Below are 14,514 nucleotides of genomic sequence, written 5' to 3' on the forward strand. Positions count from 1 at the left end.
ATCTTTAAAAATGTTTGTCAAAATATTTAAAGTTCTCTTGCTGTTGGTTTTAACTGTCTAAAGAAATGAAAGAATAGTAGACTTCGTATTTATTTGTTCTACTGTAATTTAAAACAGTGGACCCATTGAAGATGAAAATTAAATGTTTTGGGTTGGTTTTGTGGCATTTTTTTTGGTACAAAACTTAACGAAGAGTTGAAGTTTTTTGGTATAAAACTTACCAAAGTTTTTTGTTGTTGTTGTTGTTGGTATGAAACTGAGCAGTGCTTGCGTTCTTGTAATATAACATACTGTAAGGAGTAAGCATCTATTCTGTGCCTTAGAGAATGATCATATTCCTTTCTAAGTTTGGATCAGTTTCCCATATTCTATCCTTAACACTTTCAGCATCATGAAATACCTTAGAGAGTTTCTTTAATGTGAATTTTTTTTGCCTGTGTCAATCCCTCTGGAACATCTCCACCCTCATCACAACAACTTTCCTTATTTATGTTTTTAAAATCACCTTTACTCAATTTTTCTGGCTGCATAGCTAGCGTTGAATAGTGACAGTATCATCCCACAGCAGCTATTTCTTCTCTGCCTCTGTTTACCTTTGATGTGAGTTTCACTCCCACCGTTATCATTTGTTTGTTGTTTGCTTTGGCTTTGTTGGGTCTTCGTTGCTGCTTGCAGGCTTTCTCCAGTTGTGATGAGTTGGGGCTACTCTCTAGTTGGGGTGCGTGGGCTTCTCATTGCAGTGTCTTCTCTTGTGGTGGAGCACAGGCTGTAGGTGGGTGGGCTCAGTAGTTGCAGCTTGCAGGCTCTGGAGTGCTGATTCAGTAGTTGTGTTGCACAGTGTGGCACAGGGGGCTTGGTTGCCCCGAAGCCTGCAGAATATTAGTTCCCGGACCAGGGATCGAACCTGCATCCCTTGCATTGGCAGATGGATTCTTAACCCCTGGGCTGTCAGGGAAGTCCCCATTTTTATCTCTTTTGCTAGCTTTTTTTTGTTGGCCAATTCTATTATCTGTTTTTATAGATGTCACGTAAGTTTATCACTGGGAATTAAGGAAGCAATACAACTACATGCTTTGCTATCTGTACATAAATTGAATAACAACAGCCCAGTGACCAATACTTATAGATTGTAAGAGAAGTGACATGATTGGTCACAAAATCATGCTGTTAACAGCATAATAATTTTGTGGACTGAAAAGCTAGCAGCAAAGTTTATACTTATCCAGTTACTCACAGTTGGTATACTGTGGTAACAGTTTTGAACTGTGTTGTAGGGGGACTGATGTTATTAAACTATACTGAAATGTGTAGTTTTTGTACATGGTGCCTGAAATGTATGCTGACACCGTGCACAACAAGGAAAGTTCTGTGCTTAAGCAGTGCCTGGCATGTGGTCAGCACGTGGTACATAATAGATTGTTTCATTTCTATCATTTTCATTACATTACTACTGTTTCTACTCATCCTGAGCTATAGGACAGAGGGTGGGGCTGGTGCTGAGAGGCAGCAGACAGTGCAGTATTTTCAGTTAAGACTGTAAAACTGCCATGTCCAAGGGACACCTTAATCTCAATCAAGGACTCAGGCCAAGGGCTTATTGGCAGCAGTCTGAACCTGGGGTTTGAGGAGCACCAGCAGGTGGGCAGAGCTCAACAGCAGAGAGCGTGGGCAGGCACTGTTCCCACCATGAAGGAGGCAGATGGTGTTTGAGAGGTCTGCTCCCAGATCACAGGGCTCCAACAATGGCTAGAGCAGCAGCCAAGGCATGGAGAGGGAGGGCACTGGCAGGATCAACACAGGACTCCAGGCTAGAGAGAGGCTACACCAATGACTAGAGCAGGGAACTGGCACAGAAGCCAAGGAGGAAAAGCAGTCATCTCTTGGGGGAGAAGGGGACCCCAGCGTGCTAAGAGTCAAGCATAGGAGCGATTGACGCAGCTAAGGGAGTGGCAGAGAAGAGACAGCAAGTCTGAGCTCCAGACAAGGAGATGACCCATGACTGAGCCCCCATCAGCCAGGGAGAGGGAATTGAAACCCTCAGAGTCGTATTTCCTGCCCCCATGCAGCTGATCTTGGAGCCCAGCCCCAGGAGACCAAGGCAGTAAATAGAGCTCATTAGCCGGTCCCTGGAGAAGGCAATGGCACCCCACTCCAGTATTCTTGCCTGGAAAATCCCATGGATGGAGGAGCCTAGTAGGCTGTAGTCCATGGGGTCGCTAAGAGTCGGACACGACTGAAGCGACTTAGCAGCAGCAGCAGCAGCCTGTCCCAGGGCAGTAAGTCAGTGCTACTGCCAATGCTGCTGCTCCCTTTCCTTCCAGTCATGTTTATCAGCTTTTATAGACTTTATCTTACCAACTTATATACAAAGTAAAACATTCAGCTAAGGCAGGCCCATTGGGTAAAAAATGATAAACATTTGGCTTTCAACCAATAAGAAATAAACATGGAATAATAATAACTCAGATAATTGGAGTTGTGTCGACTAATGACAGCACAAATGGAAAATGCATATAGATCACATAGGGCTGGCATTCAAGCAAGTAACTGAAACCTGACCAGAGCAACTTAACTGGATCCAGGTTTATCTTCCTCACATGGTTATATGCTCCATAAATAGCTCAGGCTGCTATGGTGACTCCCAGAGCCATCAGGACTGAGGCTCCTCCTGTGTTCTTTCCTGTTGTTCTTGTTTGGTCGCTAAGTCATGTCCAACCCTCTGCAGAACCTGTGGACTGTAGCCTGCCTGGCTTCTCAGTCCATGGGATTTCCCAGGCAAGAATACTGGAGTGGATTACCCTTTCCTTCTCCAGGGATCTTTCCAACCCAGAAATCAATCCTGTGTCTCCCAAGTCTCCTGCATTGGCAGGTGGATTCTTTACTGCTGAACCACCAGGGAAGCCCCATTCTTGCTCAGTCCAGTTCTGTTTAGTTCCTCAGTCCTGTCTGACTCTTTGCGACCCCATGGACTGCAGCACACCAGGCCTCCCTGTCCATCACCAACTCCCAGATCTTGCTCAAGCTCATGTCCATTGAGTCAGTGATGCCATCCAACCATCTCATTCTCTGTCGACCGCTTCTCCTTCTGCCTTCAATCTTTCCCAGCATCAGGGTCTTTTCCAATGAGTCAGTTCTTTGTATTAGGTGGCCAAAGTATTGGAGCTTCAGCTTCAGCATCAGTCCTTCCAGTAGGTATTTAGGACTGATCTCCTTTAGGATGGACTGGTTGGATCTCCTTGCAGTCCAAGGGACTCTCAAGAGCCTTCTCCAGCACCACAGTTCAAAAGCATCAATTCTTCAGTGCTCAGCCTTCTTTATGGTCCAACTCTCACATGCGTATACTCTTGCTCTGTCCTTCTTAATTATCATGTTCAGGACCACTGAATCACGCAATGGCAGGTCACAGATATTTTCCATTTGCTTGTTTGGATCTATACTCCTCTTTAACTTGCTCAGTGCCCTGAGATTGACCTAAATGTATTGCATCACCTCAACTCTCCAGGTCTCTGGTGTCCAGTTGGGTTTGGCCAATGGAAGTCACTACCCACAGAAAATTGTAAGGTTGGGGTAATGAACCTCCTCATCCCTTTCTTGGGGTGAACAGAGGCTGCTCCTCTCAGGCAGCCCTTCCCCGCAGCTGTTTTCTCTTGGTCCTGGTAACCACTCCCTTCTCGTGCCCACAGAACTGGAAATGCTCCCTGCATCGCTAACCCCAGGCTACAGCCTTGACTCTTAACTATGTTTCCTAACACCGACTACACCTTTTCAAATAGTGCCTGTTTTCCAAGTCTCCACCATCAGCCCATTGGAGTGAGCCGTGTGTGTCCTGTTGGGACCCTGACTGATTCAACATGGTGGTCTCTGCACATACCCAGCAGGGCCATAGGCAGCAGCACAGGGTGGTCCTTTCAGCCACAGGGTGTTGAGATGGCTACTCCACCTCCAGGCTCCAAGGTTGGATTTCAGACAGGAGGAAAGGGCAAAAGGCACCAAACGGCTCTTTGCCAGGAAAACAGTAGCTTTCCAGGAAGTCCCAGACAGCCGACTTCAGCTCACATGCTGCTCTGGCCGCAGGACCTTGGAGGAGGTATGAGTACTTTTCACTGGACAATCGCCACTTCAAATGAGTGTTTCTATCAGTTGGCCAAAAAGTTCCTTCAGTTTTTAAGTAAAAATGAAAGACACATTTTTCATTTTCCCCAAGAACTTTATTGAACAACATATTCTGTGTAGGTTTGTTCCACTCCCTTCTGCCATTTTTAGGCAAGTTCATAATTCTATCTTCCCAAAACTTTTTATATTTGAAAGGAAGAAGCCGAGAGGTTACTAAGTAATACCAGGCTATCAATGTTGGCAACAGCGTATAACAAATGTGGACTTTAAAACAAAGTCACCACTAACTCACTGTTACAATGTCTTTCTTTTGTTCATACTTTGAAGTGTCTTCCTGCAACAACACTAATAATAGCTTATATCCTAACCCTAGCCCTTAGTGCTTTACATGCGTGATGTTTTTTAACCCTCACAAGAAGCTTCTTCATCTTAGAGATGAGGAAACTGAAAGTGGGCTTTTCAGGAATGTGTAAATATAACGCCTGAGTTGACACCTAGATTTCTGTCAGTCTCCAGAGCCCAGGCTGGTAACCACTGCACTTCTCAGGGTGCTCCTATATCCTGCATCTCTTTCTATTCTTATTTCTTCCACAGAGGAGAATCTATGCATCCAGTGTGGAAATCCAGGTCATAGATAATAAGCCTCTTGCATCCTCAGAACATGGCCCAGCAGAAATAAAGGAGAATCTGCAGTTGGAGGCAGTAAGGGATCAGGGAGAAAGTGTACCAAGAACAATGATAGAGAGATTTGGCTCCATATGGAAGTTAGTATGATCAACAAGCAGGGTCTATGAACCAACATGATCATTATTTTGTTTCTGAGTCCCCTTCTTGGGTGCTTTGTTCTCATACTCTCTGAACCTCCTTATTCACCACCTCTTCCACTGGGTCAGGCATTTTGCTAAGTGGATGAGAGATAGGAAGGAGAGAAAAACCCAGCCTTTGGAGAAAACTGGACTGGGCAGGTGTGGAGCTTGGAGCTTCTGAAATGGCAGTGGCCAGCCCTGAGCCAGGAAATGTTGGTATTTTGTTCATGTAGTTGCAGTGAGGGTTGGAGCAAGAGTACTTAGCACACAGTACCCCAAGCTATCACCCAGAACCTTCTGGCTTCCTGCAGGTGATCAATATATAAAATGTATCTTTGCTGCAACCTAAGATAAATATCTTACAATCACAGCTGTTAGCTGAAACATTGAGGAGAGTTGTGGTTTAAAACAGGTTCCTGGAAGTAAAGAGAGAAGAGGAATAGCATGAAGTCGAGTCTGCTCCAAAGAAAGGTGGCACGCTTGCTGGTGATGTAAAGGCTCTTTGTTGTTTACTTACTAACTCCTGTCTGACTCCTTTGCAGCCTCATGACTGTAGCCCACCAGGCTCCTCAGTCCATGGAATTTTCCAGGCAAGAATACTAGAGCAGATTGCCATTTTCTACTCCAGGGGATCTTCCCAACCCAGGGATCGAACCTGGGTCCTGTGTTTCCTGCACTGGCAGGCAGATTCTTACTGCTGAGCCACCAGGGAGGCCCTAGGATAGGGTAGACAAGAGAATGACACAGGGCTGCCAGTCATTCTCTACAGTGCTTCTGAAGGATGACCTTGTTGGCTTTTTTTTTTTTTGGCCATGCCATGCTGCCTTCAGGATCTTAGTTCCCTGGGCCTTTGGTGGTGAAGATGCTGAGTCCCAACCTCTGGACTGCCTGGTAATTCACTTGAAGGATGACCAAGTGAGGAAATAATTATGCATACAATTTAACCCCAGAGTTGCTGCCCCAAATCCTAGTATTTGAAACACTTCTCAAGTAAGAAACAGTTGCAAAGCGCTGAACAGAAATTCCAGTTCCTGCTTCATTACTATATTGCTGTGGGAACTTGGACTTTAACTTGCTCAAAGGCTCAGCTTGCTCATTTGCAGACTGGGGCAAAAAACATCTGTTCAACTTACCTAACAAGAATGTTATACAGATAAAACAAAATAGAAGATATCAAAATGCTTTGTTAATGTTCAAAGTTCTATACAAATAGATCTGGTCTAGATACTCTGACTCTGCAAGTTCGAGTCTGAAACCAGCCCGCACTAAATCCTTCAGAGCCACAGTGTTCATTACAGTAGCCACTAGCAACACTGGCTATGAGAACTTAAAATGTGACTAGTGCCACTGAGGAACTGAATTTTAAATTGTACCTAGTCTTAATCAATTTCAGTTGAAAAACTGATTCATGATCCAGTGACTGGAAAAGTTTGAAGTGTGTTTGGAGCAACCTGAGCCTGCAAATCTGTTTTTTAAATCATAAATTTTATAAAATCTAAATACATATCAGTTGTTTCTGATGAAATTTAGTGTTGGAATTGAGACATGCTGCAAATGTAAAAGACACACCAGATTTTAAAGGCTTCATACAAAACAAAAAGTGTGAAATGTCTTGTTAATAAGTTTTCTGCCAATGAAATGTTGAAATAGTATTTTTAATATATTGAGTTAAATAAAATTTATCATTAAAATTAATTTGACCTCTTTGTGTTTTTGTTTTTTGTGAAGGATTTTTTAGATGCTTTATTTTTAAATTGGAGGATAACTGCATTACAATGTTATGTTAGTTTCTGCTTTGCAACAGTGTGAATCAGCTGTATGTACACATAGATCCCCTCCCTCTTAGACCTCCCTTCCACTCCCCCATCACGTGCCACCCCTCTGGGTCATCATAGAGCACCAGGCTGAGCTCCCTGTGCTGTGCACACAGCAGCTTCCCTCCAGCTAGCTATCTTACATATGGTAGTGTATATGCATCAGTGCTGTTCTCTCAATTCGTCCCACCTTTCCCTTCGCCCATTATGTCCACAAGTCCATTCTCTGCATCGGCATCTCTGTTCCTGCACTGCAAATAGGTCCATCAGTACTATTTTTCTAGACTCCACATATATGCGTTATTATACAATATTTGTTTTTCTCTGACTTACTTCACTATCCTTTTTTAAACTAAGAGATTTTATTTTTTAATTATTGGAAGATCACGGCTTTACAATATTGTGTTAGTTTCTGCTACACATCAACATGAATCAGCCATAGGTATACATATGTCCCCTCCCTCCTGAACCTCCTTCCCACCTCCCATCCTATCCCACCCCTCTAGGTTGTCAGAGTACCAGGTTTGAGCTCCCTGTTTAATACAGCAATTCCCTTTGGCCATCTTTTGTACATATGGTAATGTGTATTTTTCGTTCTTACTCTTTCGGTTTGTCCCTCCTCCACCTTCCCCCACTGTATTAACGCACATATATGGAATCTAGAAAGATAGCACTGATGAACCTATTTGCAGGACAGCAGTGGAGACGCCAACACAGAGAAGAGACTTGTGGACACAATATTTTTCTTAAAGCGACTATTGGAAAATTTTAAATGGCAATGTGGCTTGCATTATATTTCTGTTGGGCAATATCATTTTAGATGGAGGCAGTGAGCAGAGGCAGACTCATTTCCTTGTAGGAACTAGGGAGAGAAGCCACTGCTGAATACATTCCATGATCCCAGGCAAAGTGCTGGCATGGTTTCCTGGGTTTCTGAGAATAAATGGCAGGAACACAGAACAGCACATAACTGGGTGGGGCTGATGCACTGCCTGATTCCTTTCCATGTTCAGGCACAAAACACACCATCTAGAAACTTTCTGTCACTATCATTGCCTTGGCAGAGGATACCACAGTTGTTATCTGGGTGTTGACTTGGACACGAATGCACTCTAATGACAAGGGCATTTCAGGTGAAGCTAGTGGCCATGAAGACAGTCTTAAAATTGGTATGCACTTAACTTCTTCACTTTCGCCCTCTCAACATGTACCTGAGCCCCAATGTGTGGTGGAAATTCACCCTCCAAGCATTTGCTTTTTTCCGGTTTTGAATCTTTACCTCCAGAGCAGCCTTGTTTTCAAAATGATTTGCGGGCTGCCGGAGGAGGCTGCAAAAGGAAGTCTGGCCCGTCGGAGCCAGCCAGCCAAGCACATCTGGAAGTGGTTTCAGAGGCCTCCTCACTCGGCCAGCACAGCGCCTGGATTCCCAGCTGCTTGGAGCAGGGGTGGAAGAAACCCGACCCGCTCCAAAGTCGACGCAAGCAAGGGAGGTGCAGTGGGGGAGCAGGACTCTCTTGGAAACGGAATATTGGCCTCGAGGCTCTCCAGCCTTTTGAGATTTCCAATGGGATTTTAGAAGCAGCTGAAGCACCATGAAGGGCAGTACCCTGGGGCCAGCTACGATTTGAACGCTCTGCCCTGCAGCTCTTTGGACGGAGGAACCCAGAATCCTGATCTCACCGCTCACCAGGTAAACAGAAATTTACAACAGGGTGACAGCCTGTCTATTTCACTCTGGCCTGCTGGCAGCTGTCCTTCATTTTGCTGTAGACGCAAGAAAGTAGATCTGAGGTGGACTGTCCCATGCAAACCACCTTCAGGCGCCCCCAGCTGATGTTTGTAGCATGCCAGCGGAATCTGCTTCATTTTTTTGCCATTGCTGCAAATCCAAAATAGTGTGCAAGTTTTTCACATCCTGCATTGCTTTTCCAGACCTGGATTTATCTCCATCTCCCTACCCGCCAAAGAGTGTTGATTTACTGTTTTCCTCATATTTTCAGTGTGGAAATCATCGGTTAGCTAGGACTTGATAAATGCTAGCATTTAAGACAGGTATGTTTCTGAGCCACAAAAGATTTAACTGAGTTATGAATCTTGTTTTCGGAATCCGTCCTAGGAAGCTGTTCTGAGGGCTCCAAGCACCGCCCCACTTCCCCCGCAAAGAACTAGCAATCATATGAAATCTAAATAAGGCTTATTGTAAATACAGTAGTCATAGTGTTCAGGCTGAAAAATGCTTTTTAATGTTCAAAAAATGTCCTCTTATGTTCACTTTATGAGCAAGAATAATACATTGGCTAAGCCTGATAAAAACTGATAAGTAACTTATGACATAACTTAAGAAGGGATACTTAATATAAGAGGAAAAGGAAAAGAAGAAAATATGATATCCAAACATCTGAATGTGCTGTGGAAAAGGCAGTCCCTAGCTGTTTGGCCCTGTGCAGCCAAATTTCCCAAGCGACATTGGTTTGTTTGTCTTTTCCTCCGAATGTTTTGGTGTTGCATCCATACACGGAATGCTTTTGCATGCTGCATGATGGAATTCTGGGTCTCTATCTAACTCAGAGCTGTGCAGGGCAGTGGTGAGAACATGGGCTCTGGGGTCTGACTCACAGAGATGAGTCTTTGCACTGCCACTTAGAAGCTTTGACTCTGGGTGACTCTTCTTATTTGTAAAATAGGAATTAAGGGACATCATATGTGTGAATGTGTTGTGTGCTCAGTCTCTCAGTTGTGTCCGACTCTTTGTGGTCCCACACACTGTCCATGTTCCTCTGTTTGTAGAATTTTCCAGGCAAGAATATATTCCAGGGATTCCCTGACCCAGGGATTGAACCCATGTCTCCAGAGTCTCCTGCACTGGCAGTCGCTCAGTCATGTCTGACTCTTTGCGACTTCATGGACTATAGCCCGCCAGGCTACTCTGTCCATGGGATTCTCCAGGCAAGAATACTGCAGTTGGTAGTCATTCCCTTCTCTAGGGGATCTTCCCAACCCAGGCATCAAATCCAGGTCTCCTGCATTGCAGGCAGATTCTTTACCAGCTGAGCCATCAGGGAAGCACCAAGGCTTTGCCAAGTGACAAGTGACTACCACTTTTACTTTACTGTGTCTGGAAGGGCATAATGCAGGATCAGCAGAGTACTGAGCCCTCAGGGAGGGAGGGAAGCTTCTCTAGTGGTGCATCTCTAGTGATGATGATGCTGGGGGCGGGGAAAGTGACCACACATCCTGCACTGGGCCATAGCCCCACTTTGGATACACGGTTCCCCCTAATAGCCCAGTCACCAGACGTTCCTCACATCCACCCAAGTTGTCTCTCCAGGGCCCGACGTTCTTCCTTCTCTTCAAACACCTCTCCTTCTTTTTTCCACTCTGCCTCTCTTTAGTTCTCCTGCCTCTTCCCTTGATGAGAGAAAGATGTGCTCACCAAGCCACAGCCTTCACCATTTCATTCCTAGTTCCCAGGGAGCTTGATTCTAAAGACTTCTTTTATTTCAGCATCTGCCAAAGAATGTTCCAAAGAAGATAGTCCCATGAGGAAAATATGTTCTGTGAGCCATATCCTCCTCTCAGCACGCTCAAGTCGTGATGGCATTCTAAAAGTCCTAAGAAGTTCCACAGAAATCTGCTTCTTTGTTTAACACTGAAGGTCCCAGTTGATGCCGAGCCATTTTATCACATCACATAGCTTAACATGTTATTACTCTGCAATATACTATTTTTTTAATTTAATTTTTATTTTTGGGCCATGCCACATGGCATGTGGGATCTTAGTTCCTTGACCAGGTATTGAACTTGTGCCCCCTGCAATGGACACTTGGAGCGTTAACCCCTGGACTTCCAGGGAAGCTTTGCAATATCTTCTTCTGCCCACACCTGTTTTTATCTTGGTTCCTCTTATGGATGTCCTACTTGCTACCTCTCCTGGCGAACACCCAAGATGATTGGTCATACGTAACATATTCATATGTACAAAGTCTGGCCTAAGGTGGGCAGCAGGAATCAGCAAACGTTCGTTGCAAAGGGCCATATAAGGGGCTTTGCAGGCCAGGTGGTCTCCATCATGATGGCTCTGTTCTGCGGAAGTAGTGTGGAATTGGCCATGGAAAAAACTTCAAACATCAACATCAAAGAAAAAGCCTGGCTATGTTCCCACAAAACATTATTTAGAAAAAAACAAACAGTGATGGCCAGGATCTGGCTGTAGTTTGTCGACACCTGATCTAAGGCCATGTTGTAAAGGAATGCTTGAATCCAATGCAGGAGAAAGCAGGATGGGTCCTCTGCAAAATGAAGACTTCCCTATCCTGTGTATTTTGGTGGATCTGGAGTAAGACCTTCATGCTCCGGCAAAACATAAAAGGGCCAGAGGTGTTTTGTTGAAGGTCAAATTCCTGAGTCCTGGTTTTGTCCTTTTTCTTCTCTTCAAGTGAACCCATGCTCCTGTCCTGTTGATGATTCTGTAGCCTGCCTGGTTTAAGCTGAAGTGCCCTACTGACTGTGTTTTATGCACCTATGAACTCCAGAGTCGAGTCTTATAGAATTCTGTAAAATCACAGATCTTCTTGGCAGTTCTCTTAACCTCTCTGAGATTCAGTTTCCTGGGATAAACTAGGAAGAATAACCTTATAGGGTTGTTGTGGGAATCAAATTAATTTACATGCAAAGGTCTTAGAACAATGTTTGGTTCATGGAAATTACTATGTAAATAATTATCTTTGTAATGCATTATTTCATCTAATCTGCAAAACAGTCCCATTTCACAGATCGGGTTTTGTAAATTGCCCAAGATTACACAGTAAGAAATGAGGCAGAACCAGAATTCAAAGTCACAAAGCCTGTGTTGTTTCCACTCAGGTATATGCTCTGCTGGATTTAAGTCATTCAAAAGTACATTTTAGGAGCCCTCACTTTTATCTTCCTTTTGATTCCCAGATCCTTTCCCATTACTCTTTACCTGAACCCATGGCAGACATTATTAATCAATCACAGTGCTCTCTTTCTCTTTCTTTCTTCCTTCTTTTCTCTCTCTCTCTTTCTTTCTTTTACTGAGTCTGGTGATGGCTTTAGACGCCATCTCCATTTATCAATTCTGAAAGCTCCTACCAACTGATTAGAGTTGGCATGTAAAATAAAACTTATGGGCTCTGATTTTTGGAATACTTTTCTGGAGTCCTTCCCAGTTTTGCCTTTTCTTCCAAGGCAGAGCTAATCCCCTTAGCAACTGCCAGGTCTCAAAACATTCTTTCCAGATTTGGCCGCAGCCCCAAAGTCTGGCATCTGGTAAACAACTCCCCATGCAAGATCCTCCTTGCCACCATTCAGGGCCTTTCCTAAGGATTCCCTCTTTCCAACACTGACTGTGAGGTGACACCCCAGCTGCCTCTTTCTTGCCATCCTGTAGTCAGGCCTATGGGCTCTGAATGTTCAAGGCTTGACTGTTACTATAGAGAAACCACAACACAGAAGTCACTCAGCCTAGGAGAGCTTACAGAGGTGCAGAGGATACAGTTCTGGGCATCCTTGTTGTGAAGGTAAGAGAAAGGCCAAGAATAAAAGCAGAGGGCTTGGGTCTTCTTCCTGGCCTTTCTCTTATTTTTCTTAGGTGTGATAATGGTGTTGTGATTATACAGGAGGATGTCCTTGTCCTTAAGAGATGCATGATGAAGTATTTAGGGCTGAAGATGTGTGTGTGTGTGTGTGTGTGCGTGTGTGTGTGTGTGTGTATGTGTGTGTAAGGAGGGAGGCGGGAAGTGGGGAGAAAGAGAGAAAGGAAAGATGGCAACATGTTACCACTTGGTGAATTTGGTGTAGGGTATATGAAAATTCATTCTTTCAGCTTTTTGTAGACTTGAAATGTTTCAAGTGATAAAGAAAAGGAAAATCAAACAAAAATAAGGATACTAAAGCTGAGTGTATGTTTCCAATTAATTTGATATAATTATTAAACAATAAAGATAGTCACTGTGACAGCTGTACCAGTGATAGATTGGGGAAGGGGAGGGAGCAGAGATTCCAGATGTAGAAAGTCTAGGCGGGAAGTTCCTGCAGAGTTAATGAGTGAGATGAGGCAGGAGAGAAAGGAGAGGGGTTAAGAAACACGAGGTGAAGCTGTCAGAATCAGAGGTTGGTTGGATAAGGGATTGGGAGGAAGCAGAGGAGGATGCCCAGAGAACACCAAAGGAGCTTCTGTGGGGCAGCTGCTGATTTCAGGTGAGAACAGATGATGTTTGATGTTCTTGTGCAGCTTCCTGGAGGAGAGGGCCACTTGCTTATCCCTCCCTCTAGGAAGAAATATTTTTGAGAGTTTATATCTCTGGTCACTTGTACTGGGCATATGGCAATGAACAAAAACAGACAAAATACCCTACATCTATGGAACTTGTAGCCTATCGTTGGATGTTGGTGGTTTAGTTGCTAAGTTGGTGTCCAACTTTTGTGACCCCATGGACTATAGCCTGCCAGGCTCCTCTGTCCACACGATTCTACAGGCAAGAATACTGGAGTGGGTTGCCATTTCCTTCTCCAGGGGATCTTTCTGACCCAGGAATCAAACTCAGATCTCCTGCATTGCAGGCAGATTCTTTATCAATTGAGCTACGAGGGAATCCCCTGCTGTTGGCAGCAGACAGACAATAAGCCAGTGAAAAATGGGCAGCATGTTGGATGGTGGTCATTGCTGAGAAGAATATAGACTTCCCTGGCAGGCCAGTGGTTAAGACTCTGTGCTCCCAATGCAGGGGGCATTCAATCCCTGATTGGGGAAATACGAAGTAATACATGTATTGCTGGGGTTAGGGGGTTTTTGCCTGAGTCTGAGCAAAGTGAAGAAGTGGGCCATGTGGATATCTGGGAGGAGTGTTCTGGGTGAAGGGAACATCATTCCAGGTGCCAGGAGTGTAAGGGGCTCTGAGGCAGAAGAGTGTCTGGCAAGGAGGGCAGTGTGATCGGGTGAGATCTTATAGGACACTGTATGGACTTCAGCTTCTACTCTAAGAGAAATAGAGAGGCCTCGGAGAATTCTGAACAGAAATCTAATATAAAAAATAATCAATTGAAGGGGGACAAAGACCGTATCATCTTGTCAAAGGATAATGTTGATCAGGCCAGGGCGAAGACAGTACAGGTGATGATGCTGATCAGGCCAGGGTGAAGGCAGTACAGGTGGTGAAGATTCTGGATGTATTTTGAAGGTGGAACTGACAGGCTTTGTTGTCAATCCATCTGTAGGGAAGGAGAAACAGAGGAGTCAGGGACAAAACCAAGCTTATTTTCATGAGCAATTATAAGAATGGAGTTGGGAAAGATGATGGTGGGGAAACATCAGGAGCTAAGATTTCGACATGAGGATGCCTCCAAGTGGAGATGCCCAGAGACACTTGGCTTTAGGAGTCTGGAGTCCACATGAGAGAAATGGGCTGCAGGCAGTAATTTGGGAGTAATTAGCATGTAAATGGTATCTCAAGCCAGGAGGGGCTTCCCAGGTGTGAGGTGGTAAGGAATCCACCTGCCAATGCAGGAGACGTAGGAGACGCAGTTTCAATTCCTGGGTTGGGAAGATCCTCTGGAGAAGGAAATGGCAACCCACTCCAGTATTCTTGCCTGGGGAATCCCTTGGACAGAGGAGCCTGGTGAGCTTACAGTCCACAGGGTTGCAAAGACTCGGACAAAACTGAGCTACTGAGCATGCATGCATTCAATCCAGGAAACAGGGTGAGACTGCCTAAGGCAAGAGTTTAGAGAGAGAAGAAATAAAAAATTGAGTCTTGAGTTGT

At 44.6% G+C, this 14,514-nt stretch overlaps 1 protein-coding gene across 1 annotated transcript in view; it reads left to right on the forward strand.

Moving 5' to 3' along the window:
• Positions 1-8,110: 8,110 nt before the first annotated feature.
• GLT8D2 (glycosyltransferase 8 domain containing 2) overlaps positions 8,111-14,514 on the forward strand; it is a 42,655-nt gene continuing 36,251 nt past the window's right edge. The window contains exon 1 of the mRNA XM_027541938.1: positions 8,111-8,423. The gene's annotated coding sequence lies outside the window, so the exon portion shown is untranslated. The remainder of the gene's footprint in view (positions 8,424-14,514) is intronic.

This window comes from Bos indicus x Bos taurus, chromosome 5 (genome assembly GCF_003369695.1).
Source record: "Bos indicus x Bos taurus breed Angus x Brahman F1 hybrid chromosome 5, Bos_hybrid_MaternalHap_v2.0, whole genome shotgun sequence".
NCBI classification, from domain to species: domain Eukaryota; kingdom Metazoa; phylum Chordata; class Mammalia; order Artiodactyla; family Bovidae; genus Bos; species Bos indicus x Bos taurus.